General features: G+C 34.0%; 1 pseudogene; it reads left to right on the forward strand.

The window, feature by feature from the left end:
* The first annotated feature begins 5,140 nt into the window (after positions 1–5,140).
* Positions 5,141–5,347, forward strand: LOC129896458 (60S ribosomal protein L29-2-like; annotated as a pseudogene).
* The last annotated feature ends 4,213 nt before the right edge of the window (positions 5,348–9,560 follow it).

Below are 9,560 nucleotides of genomic sequence, written 5' to 3' on the forward strand. Positions count from 1 at the left end.
GAAGGAAAGACCTTAAATTAAGTGTTTACCCCTTTCTCAACAATATCCCAATACTCAAGCATGCTCAGACCCCCCAACTCTACCCCTCATATGGGCATTACAAGTCAAATAACTTCTTCACAGTTCCACTCAGTCAAGTCATAGATTACACAGTCTCAATCACAGATAAAATATCACATAAGGCCCCACACAGGCTACACAACATATATACGCCCCCACGCGGGTATCGCAATATCAATTATCAGTTCTAACTACACCACGACCCCATCCCAAGTCTACAACATAGCATTTCACTAATTACCCCAACTCAGCCCTAAGAATGATAGCCAAACCTACCTCAATTATCAAAATCGCACTCGAATGCTCTACCGTATGAACGACCTTTGAATTCAACATCCAAAAGGATAACCCACTATCAAGAATGAAACATACGAGTCATAAGGAGTTCAATGATACCCATATTGATATGTTTCGGAATCGGAGGTAAAACAGTCCAAAAATTTATCAATTTTGAAAAGGGGTCAAATTTGGAATTTTATCACAAGAAAATGTTCTACTAGTAATAAATAACTCATGGTTGAAAAATCCACAAAAATAGAGTTCAAAACGAGTTAGAAATCACCATTTTCTTAAATTCGGATTAGGGAAGAAAATAAGGAATTTAGGTTTTAAAACTAAAGATTTAGGAGTTGAAATCATGATATAAATGATGGAATATGAAAGATTTTAGTGAAATATCACTTAACCCAGGAAATTACTCAAAGAATTCTCTCCAAAATCGCCCCAACAAGCTCAAGAAACTCAAAAATGGGGGTTTTCCCGATTAAACACTGTTTAGGTCAAAAATGACCTTCGTTATTGCGATACAGAAACCCTGACACATCGTGATTGCATGGAGTAAGGTTGCAATCACGATGAACGATAAAGAGTTGCACCAGAACTAGATACAACAACTAAACTCAATCAAAAATGTTCTCGGTTGAACCCTCAAAAATTATTCGGGGTCCAATAAAAATAAATTGGATATGATATTACACTGAATTTGACATTCCGAATTCAATGGAATCATCAGATTTTTGAAATAAAGTTGTTTTAACCGAAATTCCCTCCCGGACCCCTTATTGACCTAAAACTCAACTTTTGGCGTAAAAACTCATAACGACGATTAAGGTCCCGGGGCTCTAAGTCAATGTTCAATTAGACCAAAATCGATGTTACGGACGCAACAAAACTGACAGACTTTTCATCCAACACTCGAATCTCAAAACGTTGATCGAAGTCAAAGCAATTCCTATAAAGCTTCACTTTTCAACTTAAATCCTCGAATTCACATATCAACCCCAAATCTATTTTCCGATGACTCTCCTAGATCAATTTTCATATTTCGGAGCTGATGAAACTGACAGAATCCATTTTGAGACCCGTAGCTCCGATTGGTACCGAAAATCACTTTTTCACAACTTAACTCTATAAAACTCAAGAATTTGCTCATTTCACTATCTATTAAGGCTTTAGCACATTCAATCACACAAACTGAATAAATAATACTCTGAGGCACTGATAATAGGGGTAAAATAGTAATTTTGCATAAATTTCTGAAAATGACCCTCAAGGTCATTACAAATGGGCAAACACTCAGGCTATATGTTCATATGGAAAGGGTGCTTTAGTTGGGTGTGCTTTTGCCACTTTGGTGGCTCTACTATGGAGGGAATGAAATAAAATCAGGTTCGAACAAGGCTAGCTTTATGAGGATGTGTTATCCAGGGAAATTGCCTATCATATTCTAACAAGCTCATCCGAAATGGAGTTTTGCACTTGCTTTGCTAACTGGAAGCCCTCAGATTAGTCATATTTCTGAAGTGTGCTTTTCCATTGTTATTTTTTTGTTGACTTGATATTGTTTTGCTTTTTGAGTAGAATGGCAATAGGCTTTAATGTAATCCTGTACAGAGTGGCTGCATTAAGTAGATACTATATAAGACTTATTATACTTTTGGTTGAGAAATAGGTAGTCTACGCCTATTTAGATTTGTAACTAGTCACTTTGGTTTGAAATGAAACAATTCATTCACCAAAAAACAAGAGCAATGTCTCTAGTAAAACTCTTTCATCGAGTGCGTGCTCATGAAATGATTTAGGACTTGAATTTTATGCGTTCAAATTCTTCATTCAATCAACTAGGTTTAGAATCTATGATTTGTTCAGACCTGATAGATCTTTTAACGCACATATATAGCCTAAGCCAAAATCTATCGTTCAAATGAACTCATAACTTATTCATTGGTTTGTTTTGTTTTCTTAAATTGATACAATTAATAGTAAAGCTTGTTGGTTGAGACTGTGATAATAGAATTGCAAGAGTTTGACTGGAAACTCAAGAATTCTAAGCTAAGACAGGAATTCAAGTGAAATAGCTAAGTAATGGAGTGAGAAAATATAGAAGAAGAAGATTGTAATTGAGACAAAATGTAAATGTTTTCCTGATCTATCAATAGAGGATTACATCTCTATATAGTAGATCGAATCTATTATGCTATGGCTAATTGCCACTAACAAACTTTCTAGCCAACAGTGTATTCAAACCATAACCAATTGAAATGCTGCCTTGTCAACAATTTATCTAAACATTTCTCTCTCCTTTGTAAATCATGTACCAATATTCCTTTCATAATTTTTTTTGGGTGAAATGTGTTTTGTTATGTCTCATTTGATGCATTCTTTCTTTAATTGGATTGCAAACAACATCGTTTTCATATAATATTATTGGATTTTTGTCTTTAAAGAATAGTCATTTTTTATAAAATACATTGAGTCATTGATCTCAACCATACACATTCTCAGCTAGCTTAATAAATGTCAATCATTTCTGTATAATTTGAAGATGTGACAATTATAGCATGTTTTGTTGAAGACCATTATATTTGTTTTGAGTCAGCAAATTCCTTTGTCTACCTTAATTCACAAGGAAATAAACGCCCCATGAAGGCATCTTCGAACATAACCCAACTTAAGAGTGGTGCATCTTCTCTCCTTGTCCTTTTCCACTAATCGAACCATATTCTCGCAACTCCCTTGAGCTGAAATAAGCTAGCTCAACACACTCCACATCACCAACATGCATAACTTGAAACATCTTTTGAATCTCATCCATGAAGTTTTCTGGATCCTCATTAAGTGTCGACCCTTTGAACTCAGGTGGATTTATCCTCAGAAACTCACGAATCCTAGAAGTGTTTGGAACATCCTAATGACCTATTGGGCCTATTCCTTGATATTTAACGTAAGTTTTCATAACTTAAGCTAACATTTGGATGGTATTGCGAAATTCCGCGTTGGTAACATCAGCATGAGATGGTTGTACAACAAGTGCATTTGGACCCCTTGGTCCAACTAGAACTTGAGGCTCCTGAGGGTTCTCATTCTGCCTAGAGTGATGCCTCTGTTTCTATATTGCATGGGACGACCGACAACTCTTCTTTGAGGCATAATCTAAAATATGCATAAGCACGAATTAGAGGAGATAAATAGAGTTAAACTCTAGTGCACGAATGAGATCAAGAAAGAAGGGAATTATTTCCTAAACATCCTGTAGCCTCCTCCTTATAAGTGTTGTACGCTGCACACCCATAAAAAAGAATCTATTAGATGCGACTTTTCAGATATCTTAGGACACTTGAACCTAATGCTCTGATATCAAATTTGTCATGACCTGAGTTTACACCACTAGGGATACGACACTTGAAACCACGAGTGATCCCAACCTAACCTTTGGCATAATATATCAAAGCATTTTATAAAAGGAGTAATGCAGAAGTTGAATACATAACCAAAAGACAATTAATGAACAAAATACTAATGTCTGAAATAAGTCTTTATTGTCTTAGAATGAAAGAATAAGTCTGCTGGGACATGGGCCTTGGCTACCTCAAAGTGTAATAACAACATAAAAGATATGTTACTAAGACCAATGGAGTCCCCAAATGAGGAGGACTGACCAAAAGCTGTATGGAGCTGTTGCAAACTCACTGGCCACAAGTCTAAGAACAGACATCGAAATCTACATCATAAAATGATGTAGCGCTGAGAAAAGTATGTGGCATTACATGAAATATACTGAATATGCAATGGACACCAACATACTCATGTAAAATAATATTTGTAGAAACAGTGAGATAAGATTTTCAAAAAAATCACAAACATAATAAGACAACGTGGAAAGCAAACAGTTGGAGTTCATGAATAAGTCCCAATTTAAAACCTTCTTTCAAGAGCATATATATAAAGATAAATCTAATTCAATAGTCCTACATAATCATATACATAAAATAACATACTTAAAATGAACCATGTAGAGTTAAGGGTGTATCATAAAAAGTGCATTAAACGAGGAAGTTTCTTATAACCGGCATACACCATGTGAGCTCATGATGTCCAACTTACAATCCTAATTGGAGGGGTTGTCCTATACTTTTCTAGAGTATAGAACCATATCTTATTTAGGTGGATACATTGGTGTGTGCCTCTTAGGGCCATATACAGTTGTTTGACAAAGCGGTGTAATCAATTCATTTCTACAGTGGCACGTAGTTATGGGGTTTAGATTTTCTAAATCTGTATCCTCTCGATGCTTGATAGTTCTCCCAAAATAACATATCGTCACGACCCCAAAATCGAACGTGATGACACTTGTCCTATCCCACCAGAACAAGTCAGCCTAAACCAAACAATTAGGAGTTGTTTGGTTATGGTATAAGAGTCCATCTAATACATGAATAACTTGCTTATTCATCTATTAATTTTATACATTGTTTGGTTTGTAAATAGAATAAAAGTTATTTCTGTATTAATGTTATACAATGTTTGGTTGGTAAGTTTTAAATGTTGTATAAATGTTATTTATTATATAAGATGTTTGGTTATGTTTTAGTGATTCAATATAATTAATACTCACATAACTTATGAGGAAATCTATGTATAATTTTATGCAGGGTAGAAAGTGGAATAAGTTATGTGGGTATTAATTATACATGGATTAAAATAATAAAATTACATATTTACCCCTAATTTGTTTATAGGAAATATTTCAATGTTACAGCAAATTCTTGTTCATCAATACTGAAAATCCTAAAACCGGCGACAGTTTGATTGTGAGATCGAAGACCAAAAATGGCCAAGTCGAAGAATCATACCACACACAATCAGTCGTACAAGGCTCACCGTAATCAAAAAACCAAAGAGTCACCGTCACAGCTCCACCAAAGGGATGGATCTCAAGTTCTTGAGGAACCAGAGGTATGCTAGGAAGCATAACAAGAAGAATGGTGAAAATGCCGTGGAAGAATAGACTAATCTAGAGTAATAGGGGCTTTCTGGATTTCTATTTATTGTTGTTACTGTTATCCAAATTTTGGGTTTTAAATTCTTTTTGTTATGCAAATACAGTGGCTACCTATCTGAACTAGTATTTCATGATTTCATCAAGTATGAAAACCAATTTTACTGTTTACTCATTGGCTCTTTCCAATTCATTTTATTATTAAAAAAATGTTACGACGACATATTTGATATATTTTGGCTTCTTTTTTTATGGATAAAAGTATAACAGATGTCTATTAAATTGAATATACACACTAATGAACAAACAATTAGGCAGTGATTTCAAAAATGTTAGAACCTTCTCCTAGATTGAGTATTTTCAACTTTTCCTCAGCGTATCTGCATCATGCGAAGATATGCTTGTTTATCAAGTATACTATTATTTTTTTATTTTTATAATTTTAGATTTATTTTTTAAAAAAGAATATTGTTTTATAATTAATAAATGTTCAATAAAAAATAATTCATGTATTGTAATTTCTACGTAACTAAATCCTACATAAATAATACCTATATAACTAATACTTGCATAACTAATACCTACATAACTAATACTTGCATAACTAATACCGGTATAATTACCTACATAACTAATATTTGTATAACATATTCCTACGTAACTAATACCTGCATAACTTATTTTTACATAACTAATACCTGCAAAACTCTAACTAGTAACCAAACGTCCCCTTAAGGAAAAACAGTTGTGAAAGTACTAAATAAATCAAATATACAAAAGCTGAATACTTAAATAACATGAAAACCCCCCTAACATCTAGTTGTCACGTTTACAAGCCACTAGTAAATAGAGAACTGAAGATAAATACAAGTCTCAAATGTCTTTGTGTCTCAAATAGAACAAAACATAGATAAAGGGACAAGGGAGATCGTTGAGTGTCAATCAACTATATCTCAAAGTCACCTAGAAGCCTAAGATGAAAAGGAAAAGACTCAAACTCACAGTTCGAACTCGGAACCTACACAAGTGTAAAAGCAAAGAGTGAGTACGAAACAACACGGTACCCAGCCAGCTAACTAATAAAATTAGGTAAATCTCATAAAAGTTCGATAACTTCTTTCACCCTAACCAAACCTCCATAACTATAACCTACACAGAAAATAAGCCAAACCTAGAGTTCACAATACACAGTTCATATAAGTTCCACAATCATAATTAAGTCATCACAAGACAAAATCACAAGTATCACATGGATCATACACAAAAGTCAATACATCGCATATAAATATGCAAGGAAAATCATACACAAATAATAACCAAGCATCAATCACAATCGTTGACAATTACATCGACATCACACTCTCACCAAAAAAGACCTCGACATCACACTCTCAAAAGACCTCGATATCACACTCTTGCCGGAAATGACATCGAAATCACACTCTCATCGGAAAATACCTCGACATCACACTTTCGTCGAAAATGGCCTCGCATCACACTCTCGTCGAAAATGACTTTAACATCACACTCTCGATGGAAATGACCTCGGTATCATACTCTCGCTGCAATAACTCGGCAATAGAATCTCACCGAAAAAGATCTCAATAACACAATCTTTTCAAAAAAGACCTCAGCATCACAATCTCACCGAAAATGACCTCGACATCACACTCTCGCTGAAATGACCTCGGCATCACACTCTCTCCGAAAATGGCCTCGAAATCCCAACATGTCCGTTTCATCACAGTGTTCAAGAACAAAACACAATTGGCATGTTCACACAATAATGAGGAATGACAACTTCAAGAAGTTCACAATCACAATGAAACTGTCAAAGCATTTCATCAAATACATATTCATATAAAAAACAAGACATTTCATACTTTCACATCACAAAATTAGCATATATTGCCTTTTTGTTAGTCGCGTCTTTTAACTTGGGTTAATTCATGTAAGTAAACAGCCCACAACCATTTTCTCATTACTCTTCAACACACACAAGAAAGGAAATTCGAGAATTCTACAAGATATAACAGAGTTTTAAAACTTCACTTGTCTCAATTAATTAAATAATCACTTTAAAAACTTGAGCCTTTCGTAACACTTTCGAATGATCAAAATATGTTTAAATACATAAACTTTATAAATACGAATCCAATGACACCATATAGCTATATTTATTTTCGGCTAAAAAATTGGATCAAAACATCACTCCGGCCTCCGAATTCGAATCTGAAATTTTAAAATGACATAGATTTTAAAATAAATCTATGTCATTTTAAAATTAAAATGGAGTATGAAAGTAATGGGCATTTAAGGGTAAATACTTTCCCTTTTTGGGTATAAATGTTCTTTTTCCTAAAATTTAATCCAATGGGTCTTTTATTAAATAAAAAAAGGAAAAAATACTAAACTACACACCATTAATTACCATATTTGCTAAAAGTCCCAACCATTAAATTTTTTTATCAAAATCCCTTATTTTTAGTTAGTCCCTTCACCTTCCGGATATATATCAAAAAATCACTCTCTCTCCTCTAAAATCCTTTTCTATCGGTCTCTATCAATTTCAGATTCAAAAATACACGCAAATCACTGAGCATATTCCTAATTTATTGCCTAAAATCACTCACACGACTTAGAGGTTACAATCTATCATCTCATTTTGATTCTTAACTACATTTTCTCTCTATTTTCATAGTTTTTAGTTATCAAAGTGTTCAGGTCTTGTTTTTCAACAATTCTCAACTGCATTTTCTCTCTAATTGTTTAATGTTCAAATTTTTTTGATTCAAAATCATCTTAAGTTTTCTTATACCTATGGAAAATGGTCCATCATTTAGTATTGGACTTACCCAACTAATTTCTCAAAATAATCTAGCTATAATACCCTTTGATTCTGTTGATGTTCATGGGTTTCAAGAAAATAGGTTAAATTAGAGGAACGATTCATTGGAGATAACAAATTTGCAAATGGAAAAAAGAAAGAATGATCAATATTCGAATTCTGGGTCACACGCTGAAGAAGCTTTTGAAAAAGCTTCTAAGAAGAGGGTGAAAAAAGCCTTATCTGTAACTACACGCCCAAAGTTTCAAAAGGTTCAATTTTTTGTTATGTATCTATTTATTTTCGATTTAAATATAATGTATCTTGAATAATAGATTTATGTTGTTATTATGATTCATAATCAAATGTATCATCATCCAACCAATGTATCAGTACTTATTTTATCGTGAATCATCTTGTAACAATCTGTTCCCGTCGTTAGAAATAGGCCAATAAAAAAAGATTTTGGGCCAGAAAATTTTGGATAGTAACTTCGAAAAATATGAGCCTAAGCCAGACTTGAATGAATTCCGAGTCAGATGAAGTCTAGGGTGATCACATAAATGATAGAAGGTCAAATTTATAATTTGATTGGACAGGATGATAGCCAAGACGATATGGAGCATTTACGGCTTCGCGGAATCGCATTCGGGCGAGTAAAACTCCTGGAATCGAAGTTGGCATGAAGGGTATATTTTAATACATCTTTGAAAGGAGGTGTGTTGTGAAATGGGGGCTTGAAGCACAAACTCTGAGCTCACTGTTTTCGCATATCCCACCATAATGGCATTATTCCCCCCAGAATGGGACAATTGCGACTTAAATCGTGAAAAAGACCAAAAATGGTCTTTTATGCAACAATCAATTTCCAAAACCCCAAGAGGTGACCTAGGGTGATTTCCATTATTTTTCCACGAATTTCCACGCTTAAGGTAAGGTTTTTACTCCTTAGATTCATACTTTGATTCTTAGAAACTAGAAGTATGGGTGATATCATTGGGGGAGGGTTTGAACTGAAAATTTATAGTGGAAAATAGCCCTAGGGTAAGGTTAGGATCACGAATTTGGCCTATGGAGTGACATTATATTATATTTTTTGTAGTTAGGCCATTGTATTGATCTTTGATTTGTATTTAATATTTTTTAGACCAAGAACGAAAACAACGAACCCGGAAAGGGAAGACTCTTGCATTGTAAGGTTGTGAAAACTTGAATTTGAGGTAGGTGATGGTCTAGTTTCCCGTATGTATTTTATATACTTGTGAAATTACTTCATGATATGCATGTGTGTATATAAATAGGGAACACATGCTAAATTATGTATGAAATGATCACTTGTTGGCCTGTTATTGTGATGAACTTATTTTTGGTGGTATAAATATTGTAAACATTGAA

The sequence above is a fragment of the Solanum dulcamara genome, chromosome 7 (assembly GCF_947179165.1).
Source record: "Solanum dulcamara chromosome 7, daSolDulc1.2, whole genome shotgun sequence".
NCBI classification, from domain to species: domain Eukaryota; kingdom Viridiplantae; phylum Streptophyta; class Magnoliopsida; order Solanales; family Solanaceae; genus Solanum; species Solanum dulcamara.